The 23,670-nt window shown below is 38.6% G+C and overlaps 1 protein-coding gene across 12 annotated transcripts in view; it reads right to left on the bottom strand.

The window, feature by feature from the left end:
* The window catches only part of ERBIN (erbb2 interacting protein), a 107,115-nt gene extending 85,709 nt beyond the window's left edge, over positions 1-21,406 (bottom strand). For 11 of the 12 annotated variants that reach the window (XM_049707898.1, XM_033429916.2, XM_033429912.2 and 8 more), the window contains exon 1: positions 21,265-21,406. The gene's annotated coding sequence lies outside the window, so the exon portion shown is untranslated. The remainder of the gene's footprint in view (positions 1-21,264) is intronic. The other variant, XM_033429911.2, reaches the window with a different exon arrangement.
* Between the last annotated feature and the right edge of the window lie 2,264 nt (positions 21,407-23,670).

The raw sequence follows: 23,670 nt of genomic DNA on the forward strand, positions 1-23,670 counted from the left end.
CTAGAGAGAAGCCTACGCACAGCAATGAAGACCCAACGCAGCCAAAAATTTTAAATAAATTTTAAAAAATAAAAAATATATAGGCAAGATATGCCTTGGTTACATGCAAATACTATGCCATTTTACATAAGGGACTTGAGCATCATCAGGTTTTGGTATCCTGGGACAAGGGAGGGTCCTCGAACCAATCCCGCCCCCTCCCCCATATGTGGGAGCACTGTGTTTGCAAAAGATACATCTGATAAAGGACTGTTATCCAAAATACACAAAGAACTCTGAAAACCCAACAAGAAAACAAACAACCCAATTAAAAAATTGCAAAGATCCTAACACTCTCACATCACCAAAGAAGATATACAGATGGCAAATAAGCACATGAAAAGATGCTCCACATCATAAGTCATCAGGGAAATGCAAATTAAAACAACAAGATATCACTGTAAACCTATTAGAATGGCCAAAATCTGGAACACTGACAACACCAAAGGCTGGTGAGGATGTGAAACTCTCACTCAATGCTGGTGGAAATGCAAAATGGTACAGCCATTTTGGAAGACAGCTTGGCAGTTTCTTACAAAACTTAACGTACTCTTACCATACAATCCAGCAATCATGCTCTTTGGTATTTATCCAAAGGAATTGGAAACTTATGACCACAAAAAAACCCTGCAGGGGTATGCTTATAGCAGCTTTATTCATAACTGCCACTACTTGAAAGCAATCAAGATGTCCTTCAGTAGGTGAATGGATAAATAAACTGTGGTACATATTCAGAGATTAAGAAGAAATGTGCTATCAAGCCATGGAGGAACCTTAGAGGCATACTGCAAAGAAGAAGAAGCCTGAAAAAAACATACACACATATGTGATTCCAACCACATGATATTCCAGAAAAGGGAAAACTATGGAGACAGTGAATAGATCAGAGGTTTCCAGGGGTTGGGTGTGGAAGGAGGATGAACAGGCAGAACACGGACGATTTTTAGGGCAGTGAATCTACTCTGTAAGATACTATAATGATGAATACATGCCATTATACATTTGTCCAAATCCATAGAATGTGCAACACCAAGAGTGAACCTAAATGTAAACTATGGACTGTGGGTGATAGTTATGTGTCAATGTAGGTTCACTAACTGCAACAAACGTACCACTCTAGTGGGGGATGATGATAATAGGAGAGGCTATGCATATGTGGGAACAAGGTTGTATATAGGAAATCTCTGTACCTTAGGCTCAATTTGGCTGTGAACCTAAAACTGCTCTGGAAAAAAAAAAAAAAAGTATATTTTAAAAAAAGAACTAGTCCTGATATTTTACTTATTATGAAAAAAGAATGGATGCATATGAACTGGAAGACTTACAATCTCTGTCAGTGGTACTCATTTCAACATGCAACCACTTAGTTTTAATAATACCTCAAAGTCACCTCTTTTAACTATCTGAAAAAAAAATTTTTTTAAGCTAACTCAATCAAGCAAACTGGGGACACCATGCTGCCCAAAATTTGACATTTCCTGGGACTATGAGGATTTTTTTTATAGCAGACATGTGATTGGTTATACACTTGGAAATCCTGAAAATCTGTTAAGCCAGAATCATCTGTACCATATTCTTTGGTATTTTAGTGGTCTCAGTAAAGCATTTGCATTAGGTGCCTATTAACAGCTCTAAACCTGCCTCCTGAGGAAACTACAAGCTTTATAATAGCAAGTACCCCTGCAGAGAAGGAATGCTTGGCTAGTCAGACATAAATACTTACCACTTTCTTAATCTGACAATAAACATACCATTCTCTCAACTGATTTCCAGAGCATCAATAAGCAAAATAGAATTCTGATATGCCGTTCTTTCATTAGAAAGCAAAATCCTGAAACTGCCTGCTACTCGGCTAGATAAACTCCAAATTAGAACAGTGATGGTTAGAGGAGAATAAAAAATACTATCTCCATCCATGTCTATTTTACCCTTAGATCAAGTAAGAGTACCAAAAAAAATATATATATATATATACATATGTGTGTGTGTGCGTGTGTGTATACATATATGTGTGATATATATGAATATATATAATATTTCGAAACACATTAGGCTACCCTCATGTATGATCCATCTTTGCTGAGTTTTTTGAATATTATATCATCCTATTTTTATTAAAATACATATATATTAAAAAAGAGCCTGAGAGCCATGGAATATGTGTTGTTAAATTATTGTCAACAATACTGTCCATTCATTACTCAACAGCTCTTATATACGGGAATTTACATTTTAGAAATCATTTAGAAATTAATGCAAGGAAAATCTTTGAATCCTTTGGAGAACTTGATATGTATTTCTTTATTCAGGGTAATGAGAACCTTGGCTCCCAGGAAGCTTAGCTAAATCTGATGTTCTATCATAGCTAAATTACTTTAACGTTATACATTTCCTCACTCCTTTCCTTGGATCTGATTTTGTATTTCTATTAACTAGTATTCACATCCTATTAAAAGTCACCTCGAATCTTATTTTTAAGAAGAAATAGTTAAAAAAAAAAATCAAACTGAACACACAGGGATCTTAATAAATAACTCTATCATATGGTGAAAAAAATAAAAGAAAAACTGTTAAGGCTGCCCTTGAATTATCATTTGAAAATATCTCCAAATAGACCCCCAAAGTGCTAGAAAGTTACACAGAAAACTAACTGCATAAGTATAGAGGCTGAATGGCACAATAGATCCTGGCAAAAGAATGCCTATGTGTCTCAGCTTATTCGTTTATCAGAATAAAGGTAGGGCTACTTATAGACTAGGAAAGTAGGACCTCAAATATTTATTCTTTGCCCTCACTTGAGCCTAGAACAGTTCTTAGCACAAGGTAGGTGCTTAAATGCCGTTGTTATATCTAACTTCTAAGCTAGAAGAGAACAGAATCTAGATTCTATATTATCCTCCAAAAATCTACCTCAAATCCTTGCTCCTACATGGTAAGCAGATATATAGGTGAGACACTGTAGTGTAGGAAAAAACTATACTCCATAAACTGATACACTGGAACCTCTTCACCTTGTATACAATTCAAAGAACTAAACACTCTACTCTGAAGAAAGTGCCTAATACTAGTATATACGCCAATGCACGGCAGAAGATAGTAGATTAAAAGTAGAACTTTGTTTCGTCTTTTTAAGGTATGATGAGTAGGTCTAAATTAATTTGTCAAGTATATGCTGAGAATCTATTCATTATGTGTTAAGTACTATGCTATGAAAATAACAGATGGAATCACTATAAAATCCCATCAATAATAAACTACAGCAGAGCTACGTAAAATTACAAAACCATGAAAATGCTATCTTTTAATGCAGAAATGGATAACTGCTCATAATAAAAAGAGGACAAAGAACAATTTTTTTAAACAAAAAGTAATCTTATGCATATATACACAGGCTTAAGAAAAAACTAGAAACACAACAAAATATAATAGTAATTATCTCAGAGGTAGAACTGCATGTAATTTTTATTTTCTATTTTGAACCTCTCCTTATGTTAAAAAAAAGTCTACACACACAAATATTCCCAACTGATTTTCAACAAAGATGCAAAGCAATTCAATAGAGGAAGAATACAGCCTTTTCAAGAAATGGTGCTGGAGCAGCTGGATACCCAGAGGCCAAAAAGATATCCTTGACCTAAATCTCACACCTTATAGAAGAACTGACTCAAAATGGATTACAGATTTAAATGTAAAATGATAGAACTTTCAGAAGAACACACAGAAATTTTCAGAATACAGGGATAGGCAAAGAGTATTAAGCACCAACCATAAAGAGTGATAAATTGGACCTCATGAAACTAAAAACTTTTGCTCTGCAAAAGACCCTGTTAAAAAAATATTTGCAAATCGCGTATCAAGAAAGGATCAGTATCTAGAATATATAAAGAACTCTCAAAATGCAACTGTAAAATACATATATATATATAACTAGAAAGTGGACGAAAAACAAGAACAGACATTGCAGTGAAGAGATATACAGATGGTGAATAATCATATAAAGGATATTCACCATCATTAACCATCAGGGAAATGAAAATTAAAATATGATGAGATACCACTATGTACCAAAAAGAACGGCTAAAATAAAAAGTAGTAAGAAAGTAAGAAATAGTAACACCATCAAATACTGGCAAGGATGTGGAAAAACTGGATCTCTCATACACTGCTGGTGAGAATAATGCAAACTAGTACGGCCACTCTGGAAAGCACTCTGACAGCTTCTTATAAAATTAAACTACACAACACAGCATTACACTCAGACATTTATCCCAGAAAAATGAGAGCTTATCTCCACAGAAAAACCCATACATGAATGTTCATAGCCCAAAACTGGAAACAACCTAGATGTCCTTCAACATGAAAGAGTTAAACAAACTGGTAGTACATCCATACTGTGGAATATCACTCAGCAATAAAAGTCAATGAGCTATTACTATAAGCAACAACTTTGATGAATTTCCAGCGAATTAGGCAATTAGCCAATCCCAAAAGTTATATACTATATGACTCCATTTACACAGTTTTGAAAAGACAAAAAGGGAGGGAGGGAAGTATGGGAAGGAGATGTTATTGTAGTAATAAAAGGGCAACAACAGGGATTCTTGTGATGATGGAACTATTTTGTATCCTGACTATCAATTTCAATATCCTGGTTGTGATACTGTACTATAATTCTTCAAGATGTTCCCTCAAGGGGAAAAATCTCACTATATTATTTCTTAAAACTGCATATGAATCTACAATTATCTCAAAATAAAAGGCTTAGCTCCAAAGAGAAGCCCGAAATGCAACATTAATAAACTAGGGGAAGAGAGAAAAATGCTAGCATTTTTACTTTTATTTAAAAAAGAAAAAATTTAGTTAAGCTAACCAAAATATCCAAAAATAATTAAAAGAGTTTATATATTTAAGTTTTAAATTAAATAGCTAAGCACTTTTTAAACTTTACAATCCAAACTAAACTCTTAGAAGAAAACATAGGGAAAAACTTCATGACACTGGATTTGGCAGTGAGTTCCTGGCTATGACACAAAAAGCAGAGGCAACAAAAGAAAAATTAGACAACTGGATTTCATCAACATTAAAAAAATTTTGTGCCTCAAGCCACTATCAACAGAGAAAAAGGTAACCCACAAAATGGGAGAAAATATTTGCAAATCATATATCTGGGTAAGGGATTAACATCCAGAATACAGAGAACTCCTAAAGCTCAACAACAACAGAACAACCAGATTCAAAAATGGGCGAAGACATCTCTCCAAAGAAAACATATAAACAAGCATACAAAAAGATGTTCAAAATCACTCGTCATTAAGAAATGTAAATCAAAATGATGAGATACCACCTTCACAGGCATCAGGATAGCTACTATCCAAAAAACAAAACTAAACAGAAAGGGAGTGTTGGCAAGGATGTACTGAAATTAGACCTCTCATTAGACCACTTGGGCTCTGTTGGTGGAAATGTAAAATAAAATAGTACAGGTAACTGTGGAAAACAATATGGCAGTTCATCAAAAAACTAATGAAATTATCATATGTTCCAGCAATTCCATTTCTGCGTATATACCCAAAAGAATTGAAAGCAGGGTCTTGAAGAGTAGTATCTGTACACCCATATTTATGGCAGCATTATTCACAATAGCTAAAACATGGAAGCAACCCAAGTGTCCATGACAGATGAATAGTGAAGCAAAATGCAGTTACATACAAAGGAATATTCAGCCTTAAAAAGGAAATCCTGACATATGCTACAACACAAATGAACTTTGAGGACATTATGCTAAGTGAAATATGCTGGAAGCAAAAGGACAAATATTTTGCGATTCTATTTTTATGAGGCACTTAAAGTAGTGAAAATCATAGAGAAAATTAAGTAGAATGGTGGCTGCCAGCAGCAGGGAGGAGGAGGAATGGAACAGGGAGTTATCGTTTAATGCGCAGAATTGCAATTTTGCAAGATGAAGAGTTCTGGAGATGGATGGTCGTGACTGATGCACAACAATATGTACTTAATACCACTAAACTGTACACTTAAAAATGGTTAAGACAGTAAATTTTATGTTATGTGAACTTTTATCATAATCTAAAAAAAAATTTAAGTTATAAATCCAAAGAAGGGAAAACTTCTCAAATATTTGGGGAAGCTTCAGTGGAAACAATGTGGTTGGGCTGGATGGATGAGTAGAAAGAGGCAAAAAAAAAAAGTATATTTTTTAAAATGTGAGATTACAAATTGCATGCTGCTTTAGTATAACTCTTTCCATGAAACTTCTTGGCTCAAATATTGATGCTTTTTTTTTTTTGTAAACTGAGCTGTATTCCAGTTATTTCTAAAATTAAAAACAATCATCTATGACAAACTAGAATGTGCCAAAGGAAAAAGAAAAGGTGTATTAACTCAAGGTGTCCTCACTTACATGAACCCAGAACTTTTTTTCTATAACACCTATTAAAAATATTTGGAAAATAGTGCTGTTCTAGCTACAGTTAGAAGTATAGTTCTGGGGAGGGGGGTGACGAGAAATAAAGGAAAGAAGGATTTAGATTTAGGGATCTAATGCACAGCATTATGATTGACTATAGTTAACAAGTATTATATACTTGAAAGTTGCTAAGTGAGTAGATCTTAAATGCTCTCACCACAAAAAGGAAAAGGTATGTGAGGTGATGGAAGTGTTAGCTACCCGAAAGGTAGTAATCATATGGCAATACATGTGTATCAAATCAACCCATTATACACCTTAAACTTACACAATGTTACATGTCAACTGTATCTCAATAAAGCCGGGGGAGGGGTAGGGAAGATGAGAATTGAAAGGAGGCACAAAATAAACATTTAGCAAATTTTTAAAAAAATAGTGCTATTCTACAGAAACTATCCACTTCAGAACATACCAAGTAAAATTCTGGTATAAGGGAAAAAGAAGCCAGAGTCAGGAAACCGAGATTTTTTTTTTTGGCCGTGCCACGCAGCTTGTGGGATATTGGTTCCTCAACCAGGGATCAAACCCAGGGCCATGGCAATGAAAGAGCCAAGTCTTAACCACTGGACCACCAGGGAACTCCCTGGATTTATTTTTTGAATCTCACTTATGTCACTAATAAACTAAGTGACCTCTAGGATTTCACCTCTCCCTCTGGGCCAAAAGTTTCCCCTTCTGTTAACTGAAAAGAAAAGAGTGGTTACTTAGACTAGACTGTTTCTAAGTCGCTTTCAGTGATAAAATCCACTGAATATGAGGAAAATATCACTTCTGGGGAACGTCTTTCATTTATACCAAATTATCTATTAAATATATTAAACGGAAGGATATGATCAAGGTCAGTGAAACATGTAAATTGACAAAAATAAACTAGGGTGTAAGCAGTGGCAAAGATCTCTTGGGAAATATTTACTATGTGTATGAACTACATAGCTAGAAGAGTTTACTATTATGATCAAATAAAGGACCAAAATAACTATCATTAAAAGATATACAGGGGCTTCCCTGGTGGCACAGTGGTTGAGAGTCCGCCTGCCGATGCAGGGGACACGGGTTCGTGCCCCGGTCCGGGAAGATCCCACATGCCACGGAGCGGCTGGGCCCGTGAGCCATGGCCGCTGAGCCTGCGCGGCCGGAGCCTGTGCTCTGCAACGGCAGAGGCCACAACAGTGAGAGGCCTGCGTACCGCAAAAAAATAAAAAAATAAATATGTTTGGGGCTTCGCTGGTGGCGCAGTGGTTGAGAGTCCACCTGCCAATGCAGGGGACACGGGTTCATGCCCCGGTCCGGGAGGATCCCACATGCCACAGAGCGGCTGGGCCCGTGAGCCATGGCCGCTGAGCCTGCGCATCCGGAGCCTGTGCTCCGCAACGGAAGACGCCACAACAGTGACAGGCCCGCGTACCGCAAAAAAAAAAAAAAAAAGATATACATAATACTACTGTGCGTCACACTAAATACTAAGAGTTGAAGGAAAATGTTTGTAAGTAGTAGCATTTTTCTCAGAAATAAATCAAAAAGCAGTGAAGGAACAAGGTTCAAGAAGCCATTCTCATACCACTGAAGTCACCTTCGAGAGACAGTTACGGGGCAGAATAGTGATAGAAGGAACCAACTTCTACTTAAATCAAGCTCAGAATTTAGCAAGTTTTCTTGTTCCATTTCCAATTCCCCCAGCCAGACAATGCTAGAGAAAGATAGTATGATTAAATGAAAACTCCTGGGCAACAATAAAAATCCCCTCGTTGAAGACTAAATTAATCAGACTGCTATCCTAATGTTGGAGGATGATCTCAAGCAACAAAAGGAAATGAGGAAACAGACATTTCTCCAAAGAAGACACACAGATGACCAAGAGGCACATGAAAAGCTGCTCAACATCACTAATTATTAGAGAAATGCAAATCAAAACGACAATGAGGTATCAGCTCACACCGGTCAGAATGGCCATCATCAGAAAATCTACAAACAACAAATGCTGGAGAGGGTGTGGAGAAAAGGGAACCCTGTTGCACTGCTTGTGGGAATGTAAATTGATACAGCCACTATGGAGAACAGTATGGAGGTTCCTTAAAAAACTAAAAATACAATTACCGTATGACCCAGCAATCCCACTACTGGGCATATACCCTGAGAAAACCATAATTCAAAAAGACACATGAACCCCCATGATCACTGCAGCACTATTTACAACAGCCAGGTCATGGAAGCAACCTAAATGCCCATCGACAGATGAATGGATAAAGAGGATGCAGTACATATACATACAATGGAATATTACTCAGCCATGAAAAGGAATGAAATTGGGTCATTTGTAGAGACGTGGATGGACCTAGAGACTGTCATACAGAGTGAAGTAAATCAGAAAGAGAAAAACAAATATTGTATATTAACGCATATATGTACAATCTAGAAAAATGGTACAGATGAACCGGTTTGCAATGCAGAAATAGAGACACAGATGTAGAGAACAAATGTATGGACACCAAGGGGCGAAAGCGGGCAGGGGGTGGTGATGGTGGGATGAATTGGGAGATTGGGATTGACATATATACACTAATATGGGTAAAATAGATAACTAATAAGAACCTGCTGTATTAAAAGAAAAAGGATATGAGGGAAGATTTTACAGTTGAAAAGATAGGTTACTAAGTACTTGTCAGGATGCATATTAAATTATAATACATGAGACTATACAATTTAGTATATTTATAATTCAATTTCCACAAAGGTGCTGTTACTCGTTCATCTATAATTATATACCTAGAAGATATACCACACCATCTAAAAATCTATTAGCAATTTTTAAAAAGTCCTCAGTAGAATGCAGTACGTAATAAATATGAAAAATCAATCTCCTCCCTCCATTTAAGTATCCAGATAAAAATACAATGAAAGAAATAGCCCCATTCATAACAGCAGCAGCTCTCACCTTCCCTCCATTAAGTTTTTTGGAAATAAGCTTAATGAAAAAATATACATAATTCTTAACAATAACAAAAAATATGCATACTAATAAGAAACATGGATATGACAAGAAGAAAATCATAAAATCCACTGAAGGGCATAAAGTATTAAATAAATGGAAAATTTACTTTCCTAGAAAGAGATATGCTATTGTAAAGGTATCAATTACTTCTTAAACTATCTATAAATTCAAGCACTCTCAATCAACATACCAACAAGTAGTATTTTTAGAACTTAATGATTCAAGTCCACCTGGAAAATTTTTTCAAAAGTAGAGTAATAAAGTGACACTTCCAGATATCAAGCATACTATAATGAGGAGAGGAGGGAAAATGAAGATAGCATAACAAAAACACAATAAATAAAAAAGAAGACTTTCATATAGATTAAGTATATTTGGGAATTTTCTATTGATAAAGATAGAATTTTAGAAGTAAAAAAGGTGATTTATTCAATAAATGGTGTTACAACAACTGGTTAGAAATTTGGAGAGAATCAATCTAGATAATTATTTCACTCCTTAAGCCAAAGTAAGAAAACTTAGGTTATTATTTTTATAATCTTGGCATTAATCCTTTCTAAGAATACCCTTAAGCCCAAAAATGCACAGACTGACAAATATGACTACATTAAAATTTAAACTTCTAAATGGCAAACACCATAACCAAAGCATATAAGTAACAAGTCAACTAAATCCATGTAGAACACAAAAGGCATACAAGTATGTAATATTCCTAAAAGAATTTTTACATTTAACTTGCCAACATCACAGTTAGTAAGTTGCAATCTGACTCCAAAGCCTATGTTATATATATACTACTATGCTGCCTGTCTCAGATTTGCACAAGTACTTTAGCTAATATCCAATTTGTTCAAGAATGCTCATAAAGAGGTACTCTCATATATAATTGGTGGAAGTATAAATGGATACAAACTCTTCTGAGGGAATTTGATTCTATCAATTTCAACTACACACATAGCAAATGCACTTTAGGTATTTATCCACCAGAAAAAATTCATACAAGTGTAAAAATTTACATGCAAAGAATACAAGAATAAACCTATATTCTGTACAGCACTGTCATGTATATGAAACAAAATTCATATTTATGGCAAGACAAGAGAAATTTAAATGTAAAATTTTTCTCTGCCCTCCCCTCACACTGTACATTGTGTATCCACATTATGCATTGACCAAACCTCCCCCATCAGCAGGAATACCTGCTCAACCATAAACAGCAACATTCTGCCAGCATCAACACGACGACTCAAAGGATACCATTCCTTCTTGACCCTGTAAAGGGTCACATGACCCACCACAATGGCACTTATATCTGGATTATATAAACTGTCAATAATTTATCGTACAGCCCTCTGTCTCAAAAAAAACTTATATACTATGTGTTGACTTCTAATAGGTGGAATAGTTCTCAGAGCTTTCTGAGATGCTCTTCCCAGGTTATAATCCTCAAATTTGGCTCAAATATAATTTTCCAATTCTTAGATGGACTGATTAATTTTTCATCAACATGTATAACAACCTAGAAACAATTCTAATGCTAATTAACACATATACATACCTACTATATCCCCTTAAATATAAATGAAATATATCTTCCATTTTTGTTTAAAGATACTTACACATGTACACACATGCACACTTACATGTTTGAATACATACAGAAGTCTTCAGAAGAATAAAAAACACACTGAGGATCTCTGGGAAGTGGAATTATAGGGAATTTTCATCTTCTATATTATAAATTTCTGTATTTGAATTTGTACAACGAGTAAAAAAAAAAAAAATTAAGGTAATTGTTTTAGCCCTTTGCCTAAAAAAAGCCTCTCAGTGCTTGTACCTTGTCCAGCCCTCCAAGCCTACCCTAAAGTATGTCACTCTATAGATACCTAAAAGACAGAATTGATAGAAATGGTACTGATTTCAATAACCAAGTTCAAAAAAGATAAAGAAGATAGACTCTCAGGGTTTCTAGCTTGGGAACAATTTTCAAAAGAAAGAGCATACAGGACATTATGTTGCTATCAGGTATCTCTGACCCATCGAACTGCATCTACTATACAAAGTCTCTGATATTCTTCAGCTAGCCCCAGGACAATTAACTAAATCTTTTCAAGTACCCAGAGATTAACAGGGCACCCAAAGAATCCGTTTGTTGCCACCAGGATCCTTATCTTTTCCTAAAAGACTGAGAGTAAATCTATTCTAGCCACAAAAAGATATCCCAATATGCCTCTAAAATCACTTCCAAAATCTCCAGGGATGGGGGAAGTCAAACCAACTTATTCTAGACTGGGTGATAGCCTCGGCAAGGAGATTCATTTTTAGATTACACGTTTCTTGTGTCGGCCCTAATACAAATGACACAACTTTCTCTTACCCCAGCCCACAGCATTCTAGAATTGGTCTAAGGTTTGAAATTCCAAGGACACAATTATCAAGAAAATAAGATACATGCTCCAAACTTTGGGATTATATAAACAATAAAGCCTTCATATGGAAAAATACAATTGCACCAAAATCACTGCATTCATACTAAAATAGAGCCCCAACATTATCTCCATAAGGAACCTATCCAACATAGACCATAAACGTACTGATTCATTCCATCCACCTTTCATATAGTAACCTGGAATTACTAAGGAACGAAATATTTCACCTAAGTATATTTTACCACGTGCTACATTTTAGAATTTTATCCCTTTAGAAATACGTCAAAAATTAACTGGACTACAGGGACTTCTGGCTGAAAATGTCTCATCAAATGTTTAACTCATCTCCCTCACCAAAAAAAAAAAAAAAGTACAGAAACAAAACTAGTTCTCACTATCAGAAAAAAGTTACAAATATGGAAAGGGAAAACACTAGAATGAACTCTGTGGTGCTGGATTAGAACCAGAAGTACCACTGCAAAATCATTCTATATTTATAGAAATATAGATGTAAATGTGAATGTGTACGTGTGCGCACATAAAAATATCCCCTACCTCTACATACTAAGAAGGCCAGGTGCAGCAACACTCCAAGAGCAATGAGCACAAGAAGTGCCCCGATCCTGGCTTCTAAGTACCATTTTCCACTAAAAATAACTGGCGCAAGTTTGTAGGTAAGTCTGGAACAGCATATTGTGCTAGATACAAAAAAGTGCTCAAAGAAGGAAGAGGTATGTCAAAAAGAAAATAAACCAGATGGAAGGGGTTCCCACTAGCCTAATCAACAACAATTTGAGTACCAAAATAAATGATAGTAGATTATAACTCAGTGAATATAATAGGTAATCATGAATAGACAGAGATGTAAATAAAGGAATACATTAAAAATCTGATGAGGAACAAAATATTTACATAGTTTCAACACCTAGCCCAAAAATATTAATTACAAATGAGAAAGGAGTACCTTGACATAGGTAATGTCTGGCACTTACAACCTTAATCACATAACCAATTCCTATCAATAATGGGACAACTGAAATTGCCTGGCACCTGATAAGATACAGGAGAAGAATGCAACACCACTTCCATGATAATCCTGCCAAAGATCTAATAATGAAAATCTAATTAAAATGTCAGAGAAATGCAAATTAAGGGTTATTCTACAAAATAGCTAGAGCTATAATCTTCAAAGTATCAAGTCAGTCCCCTGAAAGTAAAGATAAAAACTGTTCCAGATTAAAGAAGACTAAAGAGACATGACGACTAAATGCAATACATGATTCTAAACTACTTTTAATCTAAAAGACATTGGGACGATTTGTCAGATTCAGATGTTAGTAATGTATTCTTGTTAACTTCCTAATTTAATAGTTATGATGTTATTATGTAGGAGAATGCCCTTGTTTGTAGGAAATAAACATTAAAGTATCTGGGGGTGATGAGGCATCAGAGGTGGACAGCTTACTATCAAATGGTTCAGGAACAAAAAAAATTCTTTGTACTATGCTACTAACTTTCCTGTGTATCTGTCATTGTTCCAAACTTTAAAATATGAAAAAAAAAAATTACAAAAAAAAAACTATAGTGGCACTAAAAAACCTAGGAGGGGTACATCTACATATAAGAACAGAAAGGAATTTGTAGAGAATAAAAAGTGGATTGGGGCGGGGTGGGGGTGGGGGTGGAGAGGGCGGATGACAACAAAACACATCTGAAGAACCAGATACACAAGACAAGTATAAAGTGGGATCTCCAAAAAGGATAAGTTTTCTTAGCAAGAACCATTGGAAGAAGTATGTGTCCCGGGCAGTCAGCCAGGTAATAAAACCATAGTAGAACAGCTGCATGGCTAAGGCCTCCAGCACAGCTCTCAATACTGTGGGAGATCTGACATTTGGACAGTATAACTGTGAAACAGGGGAATATTATCTCCTGAGGGACAAGAAATATGTGTAAGAGGACAAGCTACCCTAAGGAGAAACCCATTAGCTAAATATACCAAAGACAGAAAAACTGGGATTCACTTGGGCTGGGGAAATACACTTAAATGACCAATACAGTACAGTCTGGACCATCATATAAAACTTTACAATGAAAAATCTAACATTTGAGGAAAAACCAAAAGCATGATGGACATACCAAGCACAAGAACAAACTTCCTATATTTTTAACAGAGCAAACAGAAGTCAATGTAAAAGTAATATATATCTCAGAGATTCAAGAGCTTATGTGTGGACCAAAAATACAACCAAAAAATAAAAATCAACTCCTATGAAAATGCAAAGCAAGAGTTCTTAGAAATTCTATTTTCCTTCCCAAAAAAGTAATGAAATAATTGAAAAGAAATGAAGACCAAATTAATGAGCTAAACAATCAAGCCTCAGGATTCTCCCAGAATGAAAAGAAAAAAAAAAATCAAAGCAAGTAACAAAAGCTCCACAAATACCAACATCCAGCTAAGTTCTCAAAGTGTGGTCAATGGGCCCTGGAAGTCCTGGGAGACTTTCAAGGACTTTTCAAGGTCAATACTATTTTCATCATAATATTAAAACATCATTTGCCCTTTCCCACTATACTGACAGCAACGGTGGGTAAAATCACTAGCATCTTAGCACACAGTGACATCAAGCTCGACTAGCACCATTACATATTCCCAGATTTCTTTTCAAATGCCACTTTCACTTAAGTATATCTTTTTTTTTTTTTTTTGCGGTACGCGGGCCTCTCACTGTTGTGGCCTCTCCCATCGCGGAGCACAGGCTCCGGATGCGCAGGCTCAGCAGCCATGGCTCACGGGCCTAGCCGCTCCGCGGCATGTGGGATCTTCCCAGACCGGGGCACAAACCCATGTCCCCTGCATCGGCAGGCGGACTCTCAACCACTGTGCCACCAGGGAAGCCCAAGTATATCTTTAATGAAGCAATAAAAAAAAAATTTTTTTTTTTTAATTTGGCCGTGCCGCGTGACTTGCGAGATCCTAGTTCCCTGACCAGGGATCGAACCGCGGCCCTCTGCAGTGAGTCCTAACCACTGGACCGCCAGAGAATCCCCCTCCCAAAATAATAATTTTATTAAGTCTCAACTCTTCGATACATGTCTTCTTCATATTCTATGTGGAGAAATAGCAACCTTGAGGAAGAGCACTTGTGTAAATTACTTTGAGTTGTGAACTAAATTAGCCTTTTTTTAATGGAACAACATTTTGACCTTAAAGAGAGAATGAGAAATTATGGTCATATAGACTTAGGAATTTGGCAGACATTTTCTCAAAAATAAACCGAGTAAGCCTGTAACTTCAAGGGAAAAACACTGACAGTATTTGTTACTAATGATTAATATTCGAGCTTCCAAGTGAAAATTTAGAATTGTGGAAAACTTATATCTGCCACCCTGAGCTTTACAGCTTCGTATTAAGGACTTCTGATGAGATTACTGGTGACATTAACAACTTTTTTGGTTTTGTTACTGCATAATGAAATGTGTCAACTTTGGGGAAAAAATGTGTAACTCAATGAACCTGTATTTCCCAAACAACCAATACACGGTGTTACGAAATCATAAACAGGTGAAAGATTCATTCAAAGTGCAAGATACACCACGGATTTTCAGATAACAAGAAATGGAAAATTCAGTGATATGGTTTCAGATTCAACACTGCAGCTCTCCTTTAAAAAACTACCACTTGTCAAATGTTGGCTAAAATACCTCTTCCTTTTCCAACCATGTGTCTGTATAATACAAGATTTCTTCATATACTTCAACCAACACAATATATTGCAAGATTGAATGCAGAAGCAGATATGAGAATCAAGCTGTTCTCTATTCAACCAAACACAAGAGACTTCCAAATACATATAACAATGCCACTCTTTGCTAAAGATTTGTTTTGGAAAACAGGTTTTTTTAAAAAAACCTAATTTAATTTTTAAAAAATATTTGTATTAAAAGAGGGTTACACTAACAGGCAATGGTTTATTATTTTTTAATTAATTTTTAAAATTTTGTAATACAGGAAATATAATAAATATAACCCACATAAACTAAAGCTCTGTGGGGTTCTTAGTAAATTTTAAGAGAGTAAAGGGATCCTAAGACCAAAAAGTTTGAGAACAGCTGCCTTACGGCTAGTTACTATTACTTGTAATTATACTATGCTATAATAGAGTGAATCCTCCTAAGGACAAATAAAATGTATAAGGCACTCATCCGCAAAGCAGGTTGTCTGAGACTACTCTATTTTTTTTTAACTTTTTATTTGTATACAATTTTTAAAGGTTACCTTCCATTTATACTTATTACAAAATATGGGCTATATTTCCCGTGTTGTGAGACTACTCTGTTTTCTAAGTTACTCAGTCTTCTTTTCCACTCTTCTATTCCCTCATTGTATTGGGTTGGCCAAGAAGTTTGTTTGGGTTTTTCTGCAACATCTTATGAAAAACCTGAATGAACATTTTGGCCCACCCAATATCATAGGCTCTAGCTTCATGATGCTGTCAGTGTGCTTCCTCACCTCTTCTAGTACATCAAAAAGGCAGGAAACAGCTCAGTATAATCAAAAACAAATGGGCGGGCTTCTCTGGTGGCGCAGTGGTTGCGAGTCCGCCTGCCGATGCAGGGGACACGGGTTCGTGCCCCAGTCCGGTAAGATCCCACATGTCGCAGAGCGGCTGGGCCCGTGAGCCATGGCCGCTGAGCCTGTGTCTCCGGAGCCTGTGCTCCGCAATGGGAGAGGCCACGGCAGTGAGAGGCCCGCGCACCGCAAAAAAAACAAAAAAACAAAACAAAAAAAAATGGGCTCTGAATAAGGATGTCCCTATGAATGAAGTCCCCAGATTTTATTACATCTATTTTGATTACTTAAATGTCTCTTTTATTATTTTCTAGTTCTTCTACCACACTCTATATACCTAAAGTCATAGGTAGATAAATAACCTCCAGATAAGTAGAATCTTCTTTTATTAACTTAATTTTTAGATATTCTTTCCTATTGTCTCACATACTATCAATTATAAAGCCTGGCGTGGCCTTAATCCAATGGTACCTGGAACAAAATCTGAAGTGAAAAGAATAAAGTGAGTGATAGAATTCCACTCTGTTTCTTTCATAAAAACAGACAAAAGAAGGCAATTTCAAAAATTTAGGGACACTGACAGAGAAGACACCTAATTTGAGAGGTAGGACAGGAAGGAAAGGAACAAATAGAGAAGGGAGGTATAGAGGTATAAGCTTGTGTGTTTTAAGAGGCTGAAAGCATAATAAAGCAAGGAGGTATTGGGGGGAGGGTTAATTAATATAAGAATACATAACACCATGATATTATCTTAACAGGTAAATCTGGTGATATTAAAGAGAAAAAAAAGAATTGAAACAAAACATAAATAAAAACAAATACACTGATGAGTATTAGGTTAATACTGACATGTAAACTGAGTTGGAATGAAAAGGGATATTCAGAGTTCAATGGAGCTGAGCAAATAAATATTTTCTACTGTTTTAAACAACTTTTTAAGTGATAAGCATAGATTAGTAAAGTTCAAAAAGAGGAGAAGGGCAAAATATAATTAAAAAGCAAGAACTGAACATGGAGAAAATAGGGGAAGTAAATGAAGCTAACTATAAAAATAGGAAGATAAAGGAATTAGAAGAGAAAGCTGAATAACAGCTAGATTTCTTTTTTTATAAAGACAGAAAAAGTTAAATATGAAAAATGATGTAGTACATTTCAAGTGATGATAGGCACCAAGAAATAAACAAAAAATAATAGGGAGTAAATCACAGAAAAGTAGAAGGCATTAGTGCTGAGCTTATTTCCTTAGACAATTCAAAAGTAGATATTATCGAGCATAATCCACATACACATTTTTCATGGCAAACAGTGTGCATTTAAAAACTGAATAATCGGGACTTCCCTGGTGGCACAGTAGTTAAGAATCCACCTGCCAATGCAGGGGACACGGGTTCGAGCCCTGGCCCGGGAAGATCCCACATGCCGCAGAGCAACCAAGCCCATGCGCCACAACTACTGAGCCCGTTCGCCTAGAGCCCAAGCTCCGCGACAAGAGAAGCCACTGCAATGAGAAGCCCGCGCACCACAATGAAGAGTAGCTCCTGCTCGCCGCAACCAGAGAAAGCTCGCGCAGAGCAACAAAGACCCAACGCAGCCAAAAATAAAAAATAAATAAAATAATTTAAAAAAAAGAATCCGCATGGGACACGGGTTCAAGCCCTGGTCCAGGAAGATCCCACATGCCGTGCAGCAACTAAGCCCACGAGCCACAACTAAGCCTGCGCTCTAGAGCCCGCGAGCCAAAACTACTGAGCCTGTGCGCCACAACTACTGAAGCCCACGCGCCCAGAGCCCGTGCTCCGCAACAAGAGAAGCCACGGCAACTAGAGAAAGCGCGTGTGCAGCAACGAAGACCTACCGCAGCCAAAAAATAAACTAATTAATTAAAAAAAAAAACTGAATAATCTATTATTAGTTAGCTAAACACGGGTACAATATATGTTAAAAGGAAAACAGAAAGGCATCTTTAGGACTTTATAACACAGGTGTTCCCAGAATAAAAACAAGACATGTGACAGAGAAATGGATGAGCAACGGAAAAAAACGTAAGCAACAAAGTCTGTTTAAAGAGAATCTAGGTAAGCAGCAATTACAAAAAAAGATTACTTTCCTATCCAACATCACTAAAATCTGCATAATCCCAAATACTTTGTAAACACTGCCATAATCTATTTCTAAGCGAAAAACAGCTTACACTCTAAACCATGTCATCTATAAGCAATTATTTAAAACAAATTCCCAAATATGCACCTAATTTTCTGAAATTTTCATGTGTTTCTTAAAGGTATCATTTACTACCAAGAGCTCAATACCAATATTCCTAAAATACCTGAATTTTAGAGATTTACCAATGATACATGCAAAATGTCTCTAACTATAATTATCACTTCATTAATAAAAAAAATGCAATAAAAATTTGCTTTCCATATTTGAACCTCTGTAAGCTTTTTATACATGAAGTTTGTAATAGTTTGTTCTCAAACAGCAGGCAGACTTCATAACATAATATTTGAATTAATTAGTTGAAAGATTAAGTTTATCACTATGGAATACTCTTAAGTACCTTCAATAAACAGTGCCATTAAGAGAGCATTTTGCGCAAACACCTTGGACATACTCTAGATTTGCCAATTTAATCTAAGAAAACCCACACAATGTTAACAGTATCCAAAATTTGAAGCCATTTTAAAATATTTTAATTATCATCTTTTTTAAACCTCTTTTCACTGTCACATTTTAAACGAGACTTTGAAAAATATTTATAGTTTGACAATAGTATAAAACCTAAAATTCATTACGTTAATTCAGTGCTAACCTAATAAAATTCTAAGTAAACTGAAAAGTAAATTTTGCCTTGTTAAGGGGAAAAAAAGGACTCAAAGGCAACTACAAAGGTGAACATATCACTTTTAAAAATGTGTTGTCTGCATTTAAACATACTATTGCTCCCTCAAGGAAAAAAAAAAATCAAGAGCTATATTTAAAAACAGGGATTTATTTAAGTAGGTATTTTCGAGGGCTATAATACTTTTTATAAGTAAAATTCACTAATGCAGAGAAACATTTTCACAAAGTGATAACTCTATAAAAGACTTGCTCTATTAAGGTTTTGCTGCTCGGAAGCCAAGTATAAACCATATAAGGAAACCAAAGTTCAATGCCATTTATTTTGTTCCCCTCTTTCAGATGCCCAAGAATAATAACCTCTTTTGTTGCCTAATGATACGTCCCAAAATCATAAAGTAGATTAGTTATACGCTTTAAATTTCTGGATAAAGCCACTTTGACCTAACAGGAATTACCTGATGGGTCACAAATCTTACCAACAATTTAAAAAATTAAAAAAATTTTAAAAAGGAGCTCCAGAGACTAAGCTCTACGGAAAAATTCAAAACAGTACAGGGTAAGACTTAAAAGATTCCCATTCTGAAATATACTTGTGAAATAATTTGATCCTGTCCTTTAAGACCTACCTTTTCTCGTCTTTGAACTAAAGAAAGCCACCTATTTTTCCTTGAGGTAGCATGGGCAAATAAACATCAGTTTATATTTAAGATACACCTACCAACAAAATACCATATTTATTTAATATTTATTTAAAAGCACAGTACTATCTTTCACCTCCCTTTACCACAAAAGTACTGGGGGAAAAAACAACCTTAAAAAGACACACATTAAAACACCACTGAAGAAACCGTTTGTGTTTGCTGCGACCAAAACTAGTTTCATCTATACAGACTACGTACTGGTTCAGAAGTGTTTACATCTATAACTGACTGGTGGAATGTCCCCCCTGCTTCACTAATCCCTGCCCCCAAGGCAGATACTCATCACTTTCTGGGCGGCAGAACCGGCCAAAACACTTGGGCCAACACAAAAATGTAAATACTGTACTATTCAAAAAGCACAGCTGTTTATCACAATCAACGTGATGATGCCCATGAAAATTGTTTTAAGCGTTTTACTTGCCTTCCTGTATCTTCTGTTCTGAACTGCACAGAAGTCCTAACAAGCCAAACCACTTACAGGTGTTCACGTTTGTTTTTTAATTATAACTCTCTCTTTGTCCATAATACTTACTCCCTCCTTTTTCTTTCTACTAAGTCAGTAACAAGAAAAACCTAGACGACAGTTGCTTTCAATTAATTAACCCAACAAGTATTATCAAGTTCTAAATGTCTGAAAGGAACAAGTTATTGAAGAAATGTATTACCTACCTAGGAAAACGACTAAGAATGGCAAAGTTTTTGGCTTATAAGATCCAAATGAAATATACCCATAAAGGTTGGTACTAAAAAAATCTCTATATACAATTAAACACAAAAGCCAAGTAATCGGTAACAGTATAAACAAATGTGGCAGCCATCTCAGCAGCAGCAAATCCCTCCCCGCAGTGACCTAACTTTCTTCCAAAACAATAAGTTGCCGGATTCAGCAACTTAATAAATCAGAAATATACATCGTGTATGTTCCGGGAAACTAAAACTTCTGGACCTTGTGCCGAACAAAGGCACTCCTTCCTCGGATTGCTGAAAACTTTTCGACCCACCGCACTCTTACAACCTCTTCTAAAATAACCAGAGTCCAGAAGAAGGAATAAAATCAGTTCTACTATTCAGCACCCAAAACACTATCCAGTTCGACATCAGAAAGGGAGAATCTAGGTGAACTTCAGAAAAAGTGAAAAACGCTAAAGTTCCCTCACTTTCCTGGCCCGGGAGCTTTGTGACTCGTAGACACTTGTGAAAATTACCTTTCGGTCGGGCAGTGTCTCAGGGCCGCTTTTTCAAGGCTTCGCCTGACATGATTTCCTTCCCTTCATTAGTCACTTCGGATCCAGCCGAATTTCTCTCTCTGGTGAGAGCGGATGTGAAGTGGCCTCCCGCAGTAGGAAGAGTAGGTGGCTTTGGTGGGGGCTGGGACGCGGACTGTTTTCCTGGTCTCGAGTTCTGCAGGAGTTTCCCAGACCCAACTAGGATCTCCGCCGAAAAACAAAAACTTTTCACTCGTGACACCGCCCGGAATTACCGTGCGAAACTCACTTCCTGCCGTGGCGAGCAGCAGGATCCAACTCGGTCCAGAGGAACCCGGAAAACCAGCTCCACGCGCGCCGGGGAGGGGGAGGGCAGGGGACGTCAGCTGCGAACCTGGGACTCCGGGCGACCCGCGCGCCCCGACACCCGACGGCGGCAGAACCTGGCCGGCGGGGGGCGAAGACGCCGCCGGTGCGCTGGGCGAGCCTCGGCCGCGCTAGGCCGCCACCTCCTTCTCGCCGCCGCCCCCGGAGCCGGGCGGCGGGGTTATTGTCTCGATAGCGCCTGCCGCGCCCTTCGCCTGCGCCGCCGCCGCGGCCGCCCCGAGCTACAGCCGAGGGGCCGGACAGGCTCGATGGCTGCCCCCTCCCCGGGCCGTCCGTCGGGCCGTCCGTCGGGCCGTCCGTCCCTCCCCGCTTTCCCTTCTCGCCCTCGAGCCCTCTTCTCCTCCCTCTCCCGTTTCCCCGCCGCCGTCCCCTCGCTCCCCTCCTCGTTCTTCTTCCCCGGCGGCGGCGGCTCCCCCGGGAAGCGCAGGGGGTGGGGGCAGGCGGCAGCTTCGTCTCCTCACGAGCTCGCGGGGCCGCGGCAGGGGCCGAGGCTGCGTCCCGCGCCACATTCACTCGAGCGAGAGAGTGCGAGGGGCGGGGAGGGGAGGGAGGGAGAGGAGAGAAAGGAGGAGGAAGGGGGCTGGGGCGGAGGGGAGTTACTGCCTCACAGGCCGCGGCGGCAACAGCGCCACCACCCCGGCGGCGAAGGGGGAAGAGACTGCGCGCGGCGGCGGCTCCGCGGCGGGGGCGGGGGCGAGGGCGGGGCGGCCTCCCGCGGGCTTCGCCCCAACCGCCAACAGTCGGGCTGGAGGCCGGCGCGAGCCAGTCACCGCGCGCGGGGGCGGTGCGGGCCGACGTCGGCAGGGTGGGGGTAGGGGGGGCTGCGGGCCCGGGGCCGTGGGCCGGGGACCGGGGGGTGGGGTCGTCGGCGGCTGGGGGTTCGCTTGCGAAGCGCGGCATGAGGCCCGCTCAGGCCCAGGCCTGGGAGGCCTTCCTGCGGCTTCCCGGCTGCCCAAGGTGGGGGACTCGGATGAAGCCGACCCCGGCTGCCCCCGCCCAGCCTGGGAGACCGAGAGTCCCCAAGCCTCCTCCACCCCAGCCGATTGAGTTTCTTTGTACGACAGTAATCGGTGCGAAGGGTTCATGTCCAAACCGATTTTAAGGCTGCAGGTATCTCTTTCAACTGCAGCACTCCAACTTCCTCTAATGGCACGCTCAGTTTGCAAGAAACCACAGCGGCAGCGCGGTGGAGCTTCCCACGCCAGCCCTTGCTCCGAGCTTTCTCGGACAGCAACGCAGCTGAGGCTCCTCCAAGTCTCAACCTCACACCGGCGGGGAGACAAAGCTGGCACTGGGAGGGGGGAAATGGCCCGCGAAATTGCCTCGAGATAGTGCCTTTGTTAGAGGAAACATTGTATACACTCCGAACGCAACGTAGGCTTCCAACCCCGGCGGTTTCGGTGATGCAGTCGTTGAATTACGCTGGCCCTAGTGAAACTCAGCCTGGCAGGGTTTGCGTTTATTGCGGAGAGAGCTGCTTAGGCATTCCTATCAACACATATGGCATAAAACGCCTCAACCATAACATTGCAGTTTTTGCAGTTACCGCTTTAAATATGTTAACAGACAAGACGGCCTTGTTTTACCCCGAGAAGGAGCGCAGTAGATAACGAAACAAACCATTCCCCGCCCCCAGTCTCTGCTGTACTTAACCGTGTACAATGACGGTAATTAGTCTCTGTGTCCCTGAAGTCACTGCTTCAGTTCTTCCGTCTGTGTTCCAAAGATAATTATTTATTACCAAGTTTGAATAAAGAGCTGTATGCCCTACAGATGATTTTTGGCTTGCATCCAAAGGAAGGAGTTGATAAAGTCCATCAAAGAATTATTTACCAAAGTAAATTGTACGCTAGGATAAACACTTGAAATAACTCCAAAGATATTCAAGACATTCTGTTAGGGGTGGGAGCTTTTAACTACTTCAGCACTGGTAGAATTAACGCAGGTAGTGCCTTAGCCTAGAGCAGAAGTTGAAGGTTCACAGACAGTACAAAGTGTTCAGGCTTATTCAGTGCTGAA

This window comes from Orcinus orca, chromosome 3 (genome assembly GCF_937001465.1).
Source record: "Orcinus orca chromosome 3, mOrcOrc1.1, whole genome shotgun sequence".
Taxonomy (NCBI): domain Eukaryota; kingdom Metazoa; phylum Chordata; class Mammalia; order Artiodactyla; family Delphinidae; genus Orcinus; species Orcinus orca.